At 36.9% G+C, this 16,371-nt stretch overlaps 1 protein-coding gene and 1 non-coding gene across 6 annotated transcripts in view; both read left to right on the plus strand.

The window, feature by feature from the left end:
- Nucleotides 1-16,371, plus strand: part of sigmar (Tumor necrosis factor alpha-induced protein 8-like protein sigmar) — a 266,488-nt gene that overhangs the window by 208,229 nt on the left and 41,888 nt on the right. The gene's annotated exons all lie outside the window — the stretch shown is intronic.
- Nucleotides 4,804-4,878, plus strand: TRNAG-GCC (transfer RNA glycine (anticodon GCC)). Its single transcript has one exon. It is a non-coding gene; the product is annotated as a tRNA-Gly (tRNA).

Raw genomic sequence — 16,371 nt, forward strand, 5'->3', positions numbered from 1 at the left:
ACAACGGAAACGTTGGAAATATCAGTCCAGTAAGTAAATATTATATATTATTATATTTTCCCCCCCTTTCTTAACTGTAAATGAGCACAAACGCTAATTAGGTGTACATTTTTCTGACATTTTGTATATTCGATTCCCTAACCGTTTCAAATGTATATCATTTTACCTTTTAGGGTGTGTTTCCAAATTATATATAATACGCTTTGTCAAATCTGGCAACCTTTTCATAAGGGAAGCTAAATGTATTATTATCAACACAGCTAAGTAAATTCTCTACAAACTTGGCATACAATCAGTTGTAAATTAAAAAGAACAAGAACTCTTACAGAACAAGCTGTAACTCTATTTATTAACATTAAAATTGAACGTAAAGTTTGAACAATTATTAAATGTTATGGGATAAAAATTGTCATTCTCTTTATTTATAGAAAAAGATTCAAACAATTTCGTATATTGCAATAGCTTTTTATTTATTCGAACAATGCATACACATAAAAGACAGTCGTATCCAACAAATAAAACAAAAGAATATAAAAACACGGCCACCTAGAAAATTACACATTGCCATTAACAAAATGACAACCGTTCAGTTCAAAATTAATACGTAAGCGACTCGTTTTTTTTCGAACTTTCCCCTCACCTCTGTTATAGAGCACTTAGCAACATAGTATCGAAATATACCATAACATAATTATGAGATATTTACAGGGGCATTATTTTTTTTCGGTAATAGCGATACGCACGAAATTTTTGTTATATTTATCCTTGTAGATACGTAAAGTACCATATTTAAACAAAAACAAAAAACTTCGCGAAAGAACGTGAAACAAAATTATTACAGTAATATCACAGTGTAGTATATACAGTCACGAAGCTTGAGTTGTGAGGGTGCTAGGAACAAAAGACTGTGCCGATACTATTTCGCATTGTCTGTAATGAGGCGATATTAGCGATCCTAGTGGTCAGCAACTATCTATGAATGCATATTTACTACGTATTGAGCTTCGTGACTGTATATACTAGACTATGGTAATATAGAGAGTGAACGTAAGTAATTTCATTAATTGCAGGGGGTTATTCTTTGTGATATTTCAAACAAAAAACTTTATTACAATTTTGCTCGTTTTTGCTTCCTTTTCGAAATAAAAATTGAAACATTTCATACCGTGTTTTATAAAAGTTATTGATAATTCCCAATATGCTCAGTTAATTTAGGAAAAAGTGATTGAAAGAATTTTAGTTTTGTCCTTCAAATATGCATAAATTTGACCCGAATAAATGTAAGTTTTTGTTCTGCAAAGGAATTTTACAATGTTACATTGGTTGGGATTAAATTCTTGCCTATTTAAAGGCATTATTTTGCTTTGAAATGATCTGCTTTTATTTGTGCGAAGCACGTACGACAGTGGAATCTTGACTGGTCCATGCCTTCTGTTATGTATTGGTTAATTAATCAGAATGAGCTATTGTTTGGAAATGTACAATAATTGTAAAACGCTTGTGTCATAATACGCGCGAGTGCACGAAATTTCTCAAATTTCCACAGCTCTAGTACAGTACAAAATATGACAGTTCCAAAAATTTGCCGCCCCCAACACTTCCCGTCCAGGGCTGTAGCCCATGTTGGCCTATGCGTAAATAGGACACTGCCCACAGCAGTGATTTAACTGATCTCATCTTGACGCAGCAAACAATGTTGCCAACAATTGTTCGTATAATCCCGCTAGATGACTTTCGAAAACCCGCGATTTTCTAACAAATATCTCTAGATTTTAATGTATACTTATTATTCAATAATAATAATAATAATAATAATAATAATAATAATAATTATTTATTTATTTATTTATTTATTTATTTATTTATTGATATTTATGTGCTGGACAACAGCCATAGGCCAATAAAAGTCCAGCACAGTGATACAAATAATGCAATAAAATGAACAACTACACATTACATAATAGAGATTACAACAAAAAAGAACAAGGTTTACAATGATTAGTTTACAAGAATTAATACTATTATATTTTAGGAAAAGAGTTGATTCATACAAAAGTATTACCAAAATGTGTAGAAAGATAATGCAATCAATATTAACAAAGACATTGCCATGATCTAATACTTGTATACATTGAATGGATCGAAATCGCCTACACGTAAGTTAGCATGTTTAATACATCTGCAGACCGGCGAGGAAGATTTAGAATTTCTAATATAGAAGAGTTTGTGATGTCTCATGTCCTTCATAGGAATACGAAGGCTGACACTATTTAAGAAAGATTGACAATTAATGTCACCTTTAAGGACCTTACATAAGAATAAGTAATCGAGATCATGACGTCTGGCATACAGGCTTCGACATTTAAAGTGCTCGCGTTTTTTATCATAGTTATACCCAGAGTTATTAGGCAGGAATCTGTACGAACATAATGAAATAAATTTCCTTTGAATATTTTCCAGTTTTGCCGAATCAGAACTAGTAATAGAGTTCCAAACTACAGATGCATATTCGAGTTTCGATCTCACTAATGTATAGTATAGTATTAAAAGAGAGTCAGGTGTTGAAAAAGAATAAGTAATTGACCGAATTATTCCTAACATTCTTATTGCATGGTTATAAATATAATCAATGTGGTAGTGAAAATATAATTTATTGTCAATTAATACACCGAGGTCTCTAATACAATCTTTTCTGTTAATTAATAAATTTTTTAGGTGATAGTTATATTTTACTTGAAGCAAGTAGAGCGATCGGTTTGGAAGTAAATCCCGAAAAGACAAAGTATATGATTATGTCTCGTGACCAGAATATTGTACGAAATGGAAATATAAAAATTGGAGATTTATCCTTCGAAGAGGTGGAAAAATTCAAATATCTTGGAGCAACAGTAACAAATATAAATGACACTCGGGAGGAAATTAAACGCAGAATAAATATGGGAAATGCGTGTTATTATTCGGTTGAGAAGCTCTTATCATCCAGTCTGCTGTCCAAAAATCTGAAAGTTAGAATTTATAAAACAGTTATATTACCGGTTCTTCTGTATGGTTGTGAAACTTGGACTCTCACTCTGAGAGAGGAACATAGGTTCAGGGTGTTTGAGAATAAGGTGCTAAGGAAAATATTTGGGGCTAAGCGGGATGAAGTTACAGGAGAATGGAGAAAGTTACACAACACAGAACTGCACGCATTGTATTCTTCACCTGACATAATTAGGAACATTAAATCCAGACGTTTGAGATGGGCAGGGCATGTAGCACGTATGGGCGAATCCAGAAATGCATATAGAGTGTTAGTTGGGAGACCGGAGGGAAAAAGACCTTTAGGGAGGCCGAGACGTAGATGGAAGGATAATATTAAAATGGATTTGAGGGAGGTGGGGTATGATGATAGAGACTGGATTAATCTTGCACAGGATAGGGACCGCTGGCGGGCTTATGTGAGGGCGGCAATGAACCTTCGGGTTCCTTAAAAGCCATTTGTAAGTAAGTAAGTAAGTAAGTAAGATAGTTATATTTTAGTGTAGAGGTTTTCCTTGAAAATGATATTACGTAAGTTTTGGATTCATTAATCATCATCCCGTTATCAACTGACCATTTGGTAATTGAATTAATGTCACCCTGAAGAAATTGACAGTCGGCAACACTATTGATTTTTCGAAAAATTTTAAGATCATCAGCGAATAACAGATAGTCAGAACTTATTCTTTTGCAAATGTCGTCAATGAAGATTAAAAATAGAAGAGGTCCTAAAGTTGAGCATCTACCCGCCAATGTAACGAATATTGCACACTTTTATCATGCCCAATGTGGCGCTGTAAAGCAATTTTGAACATTTTTATTACAGACACAACATATTTAAATTCTTATTGCATTATATAGGCTACCGTTAAAACCCAAAATCCAATAAAACCAGTTTACCAAACAGAAACCTAAACAAACCTAACCTAATCTGAAATTGACTCTAGGTCATACGAAAACTCACCTTCTATCTATCTTTACTTGCTTAAACTAGTTTTTACTAGTTTTACTAGTTTTAACGGTAACATAATATATAATATGGAATTATCAATACATTGACACATCCATTATTTCACAAAACACACACTGAACGAATTAAATGTAATTATGAAGGCGGATTTTAATGCTAATATGAATTTCATTTCAGAAACTTTAAAGATTAAAAACCGCTAGTATTCCCGTTAAGCGGGATAATATAATTTTATCCGCGAGATAGTTACTGTATCCAAAAAAGCTAGATTTAGCGGGAAAACCGCTGAATTGGCAGCACTGGCGGCAAGCCTTCTGAATGCGTTGGCTTTGTTTGCGTTGAATGTACTGCTTATCAGGGTTTGTCAACATCACAATCGTACTTCGCTTCCGTCACACGCGTAGTGAAATATGATTAGGTGCTACAAATAGTTGAAAAATGTTTACTTTTATGTGTAAATGAATGTCAAGTTATACTAATAAAATTACTCCTCGTCTGTTCTTGAAAATTACTTGGCGTTGCAGTGAACAATGAACCACACCACTCTAAGTACTCAATTAAGACTTTGAGCCGTTTGTCTCGATATTGTGAAAATGATCGTTCAGCGTCACGTGAAGTCTGGCACACTTCAGAGTGGTATATAACTGGCATTTATGTTGCCAGCATCAGTCGTTTCACCCTCTAAATTCCGGCAACTTTATGCATTATCTTAAGTCTGAAGTTTTTCCAACAACGGATTTGAATTTCTCTTTTAAAGTTTCCATATTTGACGATACAACGGAGGAGAGATCGGCCGGCACTGTGGATCGGGTTTCGGCATAGCTCAGATGGTAAGAGCACTCAGCTCGCCAAGCTGAGGGTCCTGGGTTCGATTCCCGGTGTCGGAACGATTTTTTCTCCATTAATAAGTGTCTACGTGATGTCTACACAAAGTCATTGATTACACAATATTCAATAGAGGACGGCGAGATTCTCTAATAAGAATATATATATATATATATATATATATATATATATATATATATATATATATATATATATATATATATAGTCCCGTCGCCCTAATTTCCGGCAGCCAATCGCGTTGCAGGTCGGTTACATTTAAACATGTGGGTCTTGTGATTCGCTGATGAAGACGTTATTCATTTCTTAAGGCTCGATAAATACTTAATATAATCGCCCGCCATTTTGGCTCTTTCGTTGGCGTTCGCAGAAAGCACACGAAGACGTTATTTGCTGAATTACAGTGCGTTTGATTTATGATCATAGGAGCTACGACATGATAATGTTTAATGATGTGGCAAATATATTCTTCGTCTGGTAGCTCGGCAACGAAAGAACAAAAATGGCGAACGAACGATACTACCTACCTAGACTTTATAGAGCCTTCACTTCCTAAGACGTAAGAAAAGAGGAGTCACGCCGGGAATAACAGCGTCGCGGCTATAATATCCAATATCCATACTTGAGCCTGTGAGTGGATTGTTTTCTCTTTCAGTGTCATCCAGCTCTTTAAAAGTCTCCTTTAAGAGGTTTGATTGTTGTTGCTTCTATTTTTTTATATAATTGCTCAAGAAACAAATTAACGAAGGTCAAAAGTATGACCCAAATAGTTTCTTAAACAGCTGTCCTTTAATAAATTTTGAAAGATCTAGAAACATTTTCTTTCACGGGTTCTTTACAAAACTTTCGAAATTATCTGGATGGGAGTTGGCGGTAATAGGTGTTCGGGATTTTTTTTTATGAGTTCATTTCTTATTGGTAATTTATCGAAGACTTTCTTTCTTTTCGTCACTACTATATCCAAATTGGAATACAGTGTTCAGATGTTTTCACTCACCCTTTGCAGAACATGTACAGTGGAAGCTGTGTGTATCACTTTCGGATAACTTGGATCTCTTACAGACGATGATACGTGTCCACACCTTTGGAGTAACGATTAGAGCGTCTAGCTGCGAAACAGGTGGCCCGGGTTCGATTCCCGGTTGAGGTTCCGGGGTTTTCTCTCAACCCAATATGAGCAAATGCTGGGTAACTTTCGGTGTTGGACCCCGGACTCATTTCACCGGCATTATCACTTTCATCTCATTCAGAAGCTAAATAACCTAAGATGTTGATAAAGAGTCGTAAAATAACCTACTAAAAACGATGATACGTGTACGACACTTTCAGAATTTACATACACGCAAATAGAAGTGTTCAAATGGCGAGACTTCTGGGATACCGTATCGCCGTACTGGTTTTGTGTATCTTGAGAACCTCTCGTCCGCCTGAGATTGTTTTCCTTCGAAGGCGGCTGAAGGTGAAGCAACCTGCACCATTCGTACGAGAACTGCAGTGTGGCTCATTTGTATTGTTTTTATCACTTTGTCAGGATGGCCAATGTTTTGATAATGACAAATTTATTATCACAGCTCAAACTTTTCCTGCATTGTGGAATAAGAGTGACTCTTATCGAAAATGTTCCTGCACTTTGGGATGAAAGTAACCTTGGTTCAGAATTTTCTTGCATTTTAGGATAAGTGACAAAGGAATTTAAGAACGGATATCAGCCAAGGGTAAACGTGATCAAGGATGAGAATGGTGACTTGCTTGCAGACTCTCCATCAATCCTAAACAGATGGAAAAACTATTTTGCGCAACTACTAAATGTACATAGGCCAAATAGAAATGATCGGGACGAAATTGAAATACAAACTGCTGAGCCATTTATACCCGAACCCACGCTTTCAGAAGTCGAAATTGCGATAGAAAATCTGAAAAAGTACAAGTCTCCAGGTATCGATCAAATTCCAGCAGAATTAATACAAGAGGTGGAAGTGCATTATATAGCGAAATTTATAAACTTGTACTTGCTATTTGGGAAAAGGAAATTGTACCAGATCAATGGAAGGAGTCCATAATTGTACCTATTTTTAAAAAGGGGGACAAAACCAACTGTGGTAACTTTCGAGGAATATCACTTTTGTTGACGTCGTACAAAATTTTGTCCAATATTCTTTTGAGGAGATTAACTCCGTACGTAGATGAAATTATTGGGGATCATCAGTGCGGTTTTCGGCGTAATAGATCGACTATTGATCAGATTTTTTGTATTCGGCAGATAATGGAGAAAAAATGGGAGTATAAGGGTACAGTACATCAGTTATTCATAGATTTCAAAAAGGCATATGACTCGGTTAAGAGGGAAGTATTATATGATATTCTTATTGAATTTGGTATTCCCAAGAAACTAGTTCGATTAATTAAAATGTGTCTCAGTGAAACATACAGCAGAGTCCGTATAGGTCAGTTTCTATCTGATCCTTTTCCAATTCTCTGCGGTCTAAAGCAGGGAGATGCACTATCACCTTTACTTTTTAACTTCGCTTTAGAATATGCCATTAGGAAAGTTCAGGATAACAGGCAGGGTTTGGAATTGAACGGTCTACATCAGCTTCTTGTCTATGCGGATGACGTGAATATGTTAGGAGAAAATACACAAACGGTTAGGGAAAACACGGAAATTTTACTTGAAGCAAGTAGAGCGATCGGTTTGGAAGTAAATCCCGAAAAGACAAAGTATATGATTATGTCTCGTGACGGGAATATTGTACGAAATGGAAATATAAATATTGGAGATTTATCCTTCGAAGAGGTGGAAAAATTCAAATATCTTGGAGCAACAGTAACAAATATAAATGACACTCGGGAGGAAATTAAACGCAGAATAAATATGGGAAATGCGTGTTATTATTCGGTTGAGAAGCTCTTATCATCCAGTCTGCTCTCCAAAAATCTGAAAGTTAGAATTTATAAAACAGTTATATTACCGGTTCTTCTGTATGGTTGTGAAACTTGGACTCTCACTCTGAGAGAGGAACATAGGTTCAGGGTGTTTGAGAATAAGGTGCTAAGGAAAATATTTGGGGCTAAGCGGGATGAAGTTACAGGAGAATGGAGAAAGTTACACAACACAGAACTGCACGCATTGTATTCTTCACCTGACATAATTAGGAACTTGAAATCCAGACGTTTGAGATGGGCAGGGCATGTAGCACGTATGGGCGAATCCAGAAATGCATATAGAGTGTTAGTTGGGAGACCGGAGGGAAAAAGACCTTTAGGGAGGCCGAGACGTAGATGGGAGGATAATATTAAAATGGATTTGAGGGAGGTGGGGTATGATGATAGAGACTGGCTTAATCTTGCACAGGATAGGGACCGATGGCGGGCTTATGTGAGGGCGGCAATGAACCTTCGGGTTCCTTAAAAGCCATTTGTAAGTAAGTTGTAAGTAAGACACTGATTCAAAATGTTTGTGCATTTTGGGATAAGAGTGGCCCTGCTTCAAAAATGTTCCTGTATTTTCAGGTAAAAGTGACCCTGCTTGAAAATGTTCCTGTATTTTGAGATGAGTGGCTCCGATTCAAAATATTCCTGCATTTTGGGATAAGAGTGACCCTGATTGTGCAAAAACAAAGCAAAGTGTCTAATGTTCTAAAACTTTGAAATACATCTTTAAATTATAATGCCTCTCTCCATTTAAAAGTTCGCTCGTCATTAACTTCCGAATCATTACATTTCGAACATACAGCAGGTATATCAGGTTAAATCGATGTAGATTAACCAAAACTACATTATTGTGAAGTATTTCCCATTCTTTCTGAGACACCCTGTATTTATTTTCTAAAAATATGTATTTTATGTAAAATAAAATTTGATATTTATACCAGTGACACAATTGGTGCGAAATTTCTACCTCAATTGCAGGCAAAATAAAGAAAAACATTCTTAACAATCCGTTTCTTAATACAGTGAAACTTACCAATAGCGGACACCGCCGAGGAAAAATTAAATGTCCGTTATTGAGAAGTGTCCGCTACTTAGAAAATCGTTAGTATGTATACAGTACATTAAAGTTTCTCATACGTATTCAACACTGTATTTTACAGTATAGTACAGTAGACAGTGAGGTTGCTTACAGTATTCATCCAGAGAGAAATCGTAACAGTAAATGTTTTGTAGATGAAATAAACATCAGTCACTGTACCACTTCACCTTACACAAAGAAACCTAGAATTGCATTCTCAGTGTATGATTTTAAAATAACATTCTTGTTTTTCAAAATTTCACTAACCTGAGATTTTCCCACATTAAACTTTGTGGCCAGCTCACGAACACTTAATTTCTCCTTCTCACTATGCTTTACAATATCCACTTTCTCTTTTAGTGACAAACGTTTACGTTTTTGTGACATTTTTAATGTGACTGTACTTCCGAACACTCAACTTGACAAACTAAGAAAGCACGGACTGCTCACGTACAGTATCACAACTAACAACTGTGCTGCTTACCTTCAATAAAGTACAAGAACGTTCAAATGCACGATAATGATTGTTGCAAAGAAATCCGTTTAATTTACAACCGTCTTTTTCTTTTTTTCTTTCCCGCTGTCCGTTATTTGGAAGTTTTAATTGTTGTTAGGAGATACATTTCAGTGTTCGCGTCCGTTATGGAGAATGTCCGCTATTTGGAAGAATTTTATCATAAGGGCCAATGTTATTTTGCAGGGGAGTTTTAAAATGTCCGCTATTGAGAGGAGTCCGCTATTGGGAAGTGTCCGTTAGGGGAAGTTTCACTGTAATAATAGAATTCCGAACATGATTAAACAAGTAGAGCGAGGTTGGGTATGGAAGGTAGGTCGAGAGGTATGGAGCATTGATAAAGAGGCACAACTGATTATTCGTTCTCTTTTAAGGTGTTCATATTTCACTTACATTTCGATTCTCATAAGCTTCGAATATTGATATCTTGGTCGTAACTCCGTGGAGTGATTATGATTCTTGGTACAGTACATCAGTTATTCATAGATTTCAAAAAGGCTTATGACTCGGTTAAGAGGGAAGTATTATATGATATTCTTATTGAATTTGGTATTCCCAAGAAACTAGTTCGATTAATTAAAATGTGTCTCAGTGAAACATACAGCAGAGTCCGTATAGGTCAGTTTCTATCCGATGCTTTTCCAATTCACTGCGGGCTAAAGCAGGGAGATGCACTATCACCTTTACTTTTTAACTTCGCTCTAGAATATGCCATTAGGAAAGTTCAGGATAACAGGCAGGGTTTGGAATTGAACGGGTTACATCAGCTTCTTGTCTATGCGGATGACGTGAATATGTTAGGAGAAAATACACAAACGATTAGGGAAAACACGGAAATTTTACTTGAAGGAAGTAGAGCGATCGGTTTGGAAGTAAATCCCGAAAAGACAAAGTATATGATTGTCTCGTGACCAGAATATTGTACGAAATGTAAATATAAAAATTGGAGATTTATCCTTCGAAGAGGTGGAAAAATTCAAATATCTTGGAGCAACAGTAACAAATATAAATGACACTCGGGAGGAAATTAAACGCAGAATAAATATGGGAAATGCGTGTTATTATTCGGTTGAGAAGCTCTTATCATCCAGTCTGCTGTCGAAAAATCTGAAAGTTAGAATTTATAAAACAGTTATATTACCGGTTCTTCTGTATGGTTGTGAAACTTGGACTCTCATTCTGAGAGAGGAACATAGGTTCAGGGTGTTTGAGAATAAGGTGCTAAGGAAAATATTTGGGGCTAAGCGGGATGAAGTTACAGGAGAATGGAGAAAGTTACACAACACAGAACTGCACGCATTGTATTCTTCACCTGACATAATTAGGAACATTAAATCCAGACGTTTGAGATGGGCAGGGCATGTAGCACGTATGGGCGAATCCAGAAATGCATATAGAGTGTTAGCTGGGAGACCGGAGGGAAAAAGACCTTTAGGGAGGCCGAGACGTAGATGGGAGGATAATATTAGAATGGATTTGAGGGAGGTGGGGTATGATGATAGAGACTGGATTAATCTTGCACAGGATAGGGACCGCTGGCGGGCTTATGTGAGGGCGGCAATGAACCTTCGGGTTCCTTAAAAGCCATTTGTAAGTAAGTAAGTGGCAGAACAGATTGTGGCCTGCCTAACGCCCATGTACACTACATCATGTAAATAACATTGATATCAAGTCAAAAGATCGAATCTCCCATATCCAATGCTGCAGAATATAAATTTACACGCGTCAGTCTGCAGTTATTGTGAAAGTCAGAAGCGACTGCTGGCCCTGCACTTCCCGGCAAGTTAATTTCCTCTTGCGGTTGCATTTCCTGTTGTCGATGCCAAACCCAGTCCGTCCACAGTCGCTGCCATTGCGACGTGCCCATCAAATTTATTCATATTTTGTTTAATTACGACAGACAGCGCCACTGCTTCGTTACGGCCTGTTTTCGTACCTCGTCAACTTTTATGTACTGTCGAGTCGACATGAAGGGAAATAAACCAGCACCAGTTATGTTGGTCATAATAACTTTATACCTTCCAAGCTGCAGGGTTCCATATCTTGTTGATATTAAATGTACTTCGTAATATTGTTTATATTTTCTAGAGAAGCCGATGAGTCTCGTATATTAACGATGCTATGTGCATAGTTTGCGCGCTGTCCGAGGTTCATTTCTCGACGTGACAAAAAAAATGAATAACACGAAGGTGAAACATGCTTTCTCACACGTTGTATTTCATAACAATTCAATTTCCGTATCATGTTGCAGAGAACGAATTTTTAGACCCTAAACAAAGGAATCATATTAACATAAAGATTATAGCAATGACGTCACGCAAGGGAACTATACTAGGTTCGTTCCAACAACAGTCAGGAACCGTCCGTAACCATTGTGAGCATGCGCAGTACAAAAAAAGCGTTCCAACACAATCCGAACCAGTCCTGAACCGGAAACATGTACTGCAGTCGGGCGTTCCAACAAGCTTTTGACACGGGTTCGAAACGGTCAGAAGTAGTCCGTGGATTGAGGCATGTACGGAAGAGTACGCGAGACGCGCATGCGCATAAGCTCACCAACGTCTCCTGGATACTGAAGAAAGACATGATCGACTGTTCACATCAATGAGGTTAAAGATGAAAAGTGACAGTGCAGACGAATAATAAAACTAGAGATTTAATTTAAATTTTCGCCAAAAAGGAATGGAAATTATTTGGTTATTGAAACAGTTAATTACAATTTCAACATGCAGCTTTGATTAAAAATATAATAAATAACGCACATACATTAATAATTAAAAAAAGAATTATTAAAGTCAATTATCGGAATTCTTGCCTTCCATATTTTTTGTCATCTTTTTACAGAAAATGATCGAAATTCTATTTTCTGCAATTAGAATTAGCTGCGAAACGATAATAATTAAGCATCCCGTTCTTAGCAAAGATGATCACAGTTATAGCATCTCTGGATTTAGTACATAACGATCCGCGAAAGCGTTCCAACAGCGTCCAGTCCAGTTTCAATCCCATAGCAGATGCCCAACTAGCGCATGCGCATAAGATGGTACAGGAACCGTACATGAACTGATCCATGAACCGCTTGTTGGAACGAACCTACTAAAAGCCAGGTTATGAACCGACGAAACAGGAAGTAGTTGGATGGGCGAGAGGAAAGTGCGGGTTAGAGGGGTAGCCTGTGCAGTGATGACACGTTGAGTGTGGGGGATGGAGGGGAGAACGAGAACGGAGCTTTTCATTGGACCTCGCGTGAAAATGTCGTCTGCTAACGAAAATCTGGCAACGGAATCACGGAGACAGTGTAGCCAGTTCATTTGCAGTACCACGTGCATTACGAGTCGCATTTCGTACCAGCGTCATTAGCTCGTGCTTTCTTAAAAACAGTAATTTTAATTACTAATATTGTGGATAGTGTTATCGAGAACTATATACAGTAGTTATTTTAAACATATCGGTGACAAACGCTGAACACGCTTTGAATCTCGCCTCACTATGTGGCAACAGAGCTCAGAAAGAGACCAACAGAACGTTGCTTCCGGTTTAGTCGGTTCATAACCTGGCTTTTAGTATAGTCACAGTAAAATCTCTTTTCGTATATAATAAGTCGTTCACACCTTTCAAGTATCTTGAATCCAACTTTTTTTTTTGACTTCGATCGTTTTTCTCCTGGATTCTTCATATGTTATTATCATTTACAACGTTATGTTTTGTTTATGGAAAACAGCCTTTAAAAATGATGTACCTAAATTTCAGAAGTATCTCTATCATCGATGTAATATAAGAACAGCAAGCAAACCCCTTCGCTGTGGACTAACGGTGAGCACGTCTGAGTTAGGAGTGGTTGTGTTACGTTACATTGCGTGTTATTCTTCTGATTGTGTTGGTGAAGTGTGCTCATATGATATCATGTAAATTTACGTTAGGGGTAAGGATTTTCATGGTAGAGAGTTACCTGAAAAGGACGCTTGCGGAAAGGTAAAAAGACGATTTGGAATAAAATGTTTTAATTTTACCGTTCCACATAGCAACAGCAGCAAAATACCATGTTTATTCTAGTAGACGAAATTTGACATGTCCTTTAGCTGAAACTAAATGTTACACAGCCATTGGAGTAAATCACAGCTAGAGTTACAGGCCAAGGTTATACAACTCCATATTGATAATAAGAAATTCAGACATAGACAATTTTTATTTTGATAAATATAAGGATTAAATTAAACAAATAGTGTAATATTCATGCTTTTCTATTTTTATTACCAGTAAAATTATTCACTCAAACTTACATTTGTTCTTAATTTGATTCTCTGATTTTTATCTTAATAATTCCGGTTTTGTAAGTATTGTACTACGTCCTGCTTACCCAGAGGTTCATTGCCGCCCTCACATAAGCCCGCCATCGGTCCCTATCCTGAGCAAGATTAATCCAGTCTCTACCATCATATCCCACCTCCCTCAAATCCATTTTAATATTATCCTCCCATCTACGTCTCGGCCTCCTCAAAGGTCTTTTTCCCTCCGGCCTCCCAACCACTTTATTCCTTTCCTGTGGTCGTGCCAGAGAATCAGTCCCATTCCGAGGCTTATTTTGGGGTTTCGTAACGAACTGTTTTTTTTACATTGATGGGTTGTTAGCTCTTCGCCCAACCCCCAAGTTGGAGGACCATCACTTACTGGCTGTCCGCGACTGTTTATTCGATATATCGCAGCTACCCTTCATATCTCGTCTATCCGCAATCTTAGGACGCCCTGGTGATAGGGACCCACAATATTAAATTCTGTGGCCGGGAGGAAAAAGGTCTTAATTAAAAATGTTATACTTTTCAGGAGAGCAGCAGAAAGATTGAAATTGGTTTCAATTACAGAGTTTTTTTTAATTAAGAGGTTTTTGCTGGATATTATTTGTTTATATTTTTTCTAAAGTAGGTAATGTTGCTCATTTAACAATTTTTTTTTATTATTTTCAAAAATAGCCGCACTTAAGCCCTTTTAAGACTGAGTACAAGGGGCTATTTAAACATAAGACCTTTTCCATGTGAAAATAAATGAGAAATGTAAATTATTCATCATCATCATCATCTGTGGTCATACAGCCCTTTTAGTTTAGCCTTGACCTCCTTAAGAATTGCAGCCCAATCTTCCCTCTCTAGGGCTCTCCGTCTCCATCTCTTAATTCCTGCTTTAACTAGATCATCCTGAACATCATCCAACCATCGTAGTTTAGGTCTTCCTGCTCTTCTTTTACCACTTAGCGTGGCATCTAGTAGTCTTTTAGGAATATTATTATTGTCCATTCTGATAATGTGTCCCAGCCACTCCAGCCGTCTAATTTTTATATCAGTGACAATACTTGAATCTTTATATAGTTTTCGTAGTTCAGAATTGGTCCTAATTCTCCACTCTCCCTTATCATAAATAGGGCCATAAATTTTTCTTAAAATTTTCCTTTCCCACGTATTTAAGATGGTTATTGCTCGTTCAGGTAGAGTCCAGGTTTCGCTTCCAAAAGTCACTGTAGGTTTAATAATTATTTTATAAATCCTCACCTTCATTTTTTTGGAGATATATCTGGTTCTTATAATTTTATCTAATGCTCTGAGGCTTCGATTGCCAATGGCTATTTTATCCTTGATCTCAGTTAATATGTTGTTATCCTCGGTGACTATCGAGCCGAGATATCGGAACCTTGACACTTTTTCGAAAGTAACCTCATTTAAGACAACAGTTTTTACAGTATTGTCTCTAATGTAAATTATTAGGAATGCAAAAATGGGTCTTAAACAATTATAGGACTGTTTACCCTGGTGCTTAAAGTTTTAAAAGGAAAGCGCGTCAGTATGTGATAAAATAGCTAAAATACATGTTACATCTTTTTAATAGAGAAGCATGGAAAGTAAACGTGATGGTTTGTAAGGAATAAAGTATTAAATATACTTACGTCCTTTATTCTGTGTGTGCTGAATTCAAAAAGTACTTAGGACATTTTATAACGCTCTATAAATCCATTCAGGAATCTTATTTGACTGTAGCCGTTTTACCAGATTATAGAGAATTGTTTCCGCTTTCAGAATATATAAAAGTCTCATTTTAACAAAAAATTGACTTAAGACCTTTTTCTTCCCATCCACAGAATTAATTTAGTAATGTTTTTTTTTTTTTTTTTTTTCATTCTCCTTTAGTTACGTAAAACGAAGATTTTATTTAGACCTAATTAGCAAGGATCGATTGTGAGGAAAGTCTGACAAATGGTTAGGCCTAAGCTTACAATCCAAAAGGCAGACTAAAATAGGGGCATTTCAGGATGAGTTGGTTACATCATGGAATATAGCAGCTCCTGGGGGCCGGCCGTATGCCTCGGTTTCCCTTGTTACGGTAATCACAAGTGACCATAGCGGAGAGTTTGCTTACGTCACGTAACGCCTTGGGGTTATGCGCGAGGCAGTGCTCCTCGCCGTCGCGGCGGAGGGTTTCTCAAGAGTTCGTCATTAAAACTGGCCTGAGTCGAGCACACTCCGCGCGAGACGGCGGACGGCCTCAAGTGAGCGCGAACAGAGACGGATGAACGTCGAGTCTGGTGCTCGACGCTTCAACAGACATGTTCAGACGCGGGGCAGAGGAAGAAAATAACCATTGAATACTGGAATTCTTAAGACAAAAAATATTAAAATAATAAAATACTCCTTCCTTAACAAAAACAAAACAAAGCTAGCTCACCTTCTAAATTATGTGTTCAAATTGGTAGCCCTCAGCTGCTTTACAATGTGTCACTCGATCATAGAAACCATTTAAGGAATGATTTAACCAGGCTTTAGGGATATCTTGCACCACTTCCAATTTTATTTAGTAACACTGAATTTGTACAGAAGTATCAAGTGTGGGTACTTTTGGAAAAGCTCTTAATGAGCACTATTCAAAAAAAAAAATATATATATATATATATATATATATATATATATATATATATATATACTGGGTGTTCCATTTAAAATAAGAGAGTTGGAGTTACTTCCGGTTAAACCG

This window comes from Periplaneta americana, chromosome 1 (genome assembly GCF_040183065.1).
Source record: "Periplaneta americana isolate PAMFEO1 chromosome 1, P.americana_PAMFEO1_priV1, whole genome shotgun sequence".
In the NCBI taxonomy this organism is placed as follows: domain Eukaryota; kingdom Metazoa; phylum Arthropoda; class Insecta; order Blattodea; family Blattidae; genus Periplaneta; species Periplaneta americana.